General features: G+C 37.0%; 1 pseudogene; it reads left to right on the top strand.

Annotated features, from left to right (window-relative positions):
• The first annotated feature begins 609 nt into the window (after nt 1–609).
• On the top strand, nt 610–730 carry LOC120103327 (small nucleolar RNA SNORA17; annotated as a pseudogene).
• The last annotated feature ends 980 nt before the right edge of the window (nt 731–1,710 follow it).

Raw genomic sequence — 1,710 nt, 5'->3', positions numbered from 1 at the left:
GAGTTTCTATTATCTGTTTTATATTTTAAACATCTTAAAGTATTTAATTTAAATAAACAAAATAAAAATAAAACAATCTTGTTACCTATATATAGTACTATATCATCATTTGCCCCAACATTTTCTTCTTCTATTATCCATCAATTCCTGAAGAATTTTTCTAGAAATTCCATCTACCCTTAAATCCCACAAGCAAGTTGGAAGTATCAATGCTTGAATTATCTTACTACAACAATTGGTTCAAGGAACATTAGGAATTCAAATCTAGAAAAATACAACCAAATGTTTTTCTGGAAATTAGAGACAAAGCAACTTTTTCCTAATGGACTTGAATTCAAAATGGTTAGAGTTGTATTGGCACAGGAAACCTAATACAATGGGAGCTTCCTAAAATATATACATATATGAAGGCAATCTAAATAAAAGCATTAACTATCAGGGGGAACAGAACCCCAACTGGACATTTTTCATCACCAAATGAAGCTTTGAATTCCAGGAATGGGTAACAACTGATCATGTTTCATCCAAGGCTATTGACTGCACTTTACAAATCGATAGACTCTTTTGTTAAAGACAATACCTGCCCATAGAGGCATTCCTGTCAATATTCCTGTCCCTGCATGTATAGCTGCTGTGTCATGTGTGTCAGTAGGTGGTCGAGAGGAAAGAGACTATGTCAATGCTCAGGGTTCTGACCTGTGAATATCTGAATGATTAGTAGCTTAACCCTCCATGGGGAAAAAAGAAGCCAGAGAAGACCATTAGTCTGTACTATGGGCTGGAAAGGGAGTTCACCTGAGATGACTACTATCTGTCTGGGGTGTGGCCCTGGGTGAAAGTTAGTCCAAGACTGATAACCCTCATATAGTACCACTCCGATGGTCTGGTGAGGACCGAACCCAAGAGAGTCACCAAACTCACCTAGCCATGGAACCCAGACAGAGAACTAGACTGAGATAAACACAAGTCACGTGCCACTGAAATCTAGGGTGGCAAGACTATGTCTCAAATGACCCTTGCCAATGTCATAATGCACCAGATGTTGGGGTACATTGTGTGAAATTTTGTCTCTGTCCTTCCTCACATACATAAAGCATTTTCTGATTGGCTTAAAAAAAACTGATGGCCAATTATCTGGACAGGAAGTAGAAGGTGGGGCTTCCTAGGAAGGAGAAAGGAACTGTTGGAAATAGGAGGAATGCATTTCACCAAAAGACAATGGAGTATGCTTTGGCAGTAAGATGGAAAAGAGTTTAAATAAAGTTGAAAGCAGGGCATAATGTTAAAAGAGAAAAAGGAAAAAAGATATATGCATAAAGAGTAATCTGGAAAGTAAGGAAAAGGAGATAAAAATTATTACAAATCTTTTCAAAGTTACATAGGTGCTAAATAAACTCAGGCCTTTGATCTTTGTACTTGTGAGCCAAAGACAGAGACAGATAGTTTCTTTTTGAGCTCAAGGACAGCCTGGTCTACAGAGCAAATCGAAGGTAGCATGAACTATACAGAGAAACACTCTCATAATAAATGATAGTAAATCTATATGCATATATATACATACACACATATATGCATGTGTGTGTGTGTGTGTGTGTGTGTGTGTGTGTGTGTGTGTGTATCACTGTAGAGGAAGATATTTGGATTCCATACAGTCATGCTTTGATTTATCAATATGTAAAGAGTTATATGATCAAATGTAATGGTGATATT

The sequence above is a fragment of the Rattus norvegicus genome, chromosome 5, assembly GCF_036323735.1.
Source record: "Rattus norvegicus strain BN/NHsdMcwi chromosome 5, GRCr8, whole genome shotgun sequence".
Classification (NCBI taxonomy): Eukaryota; Metazoa; Chordata; class Mammalia; order Rodentia; family Muridae; genus Rattus; species Rattus norvegicus.
This window is presented reverse-complemented; position numbering and strand designations above follow the sequence as displayed.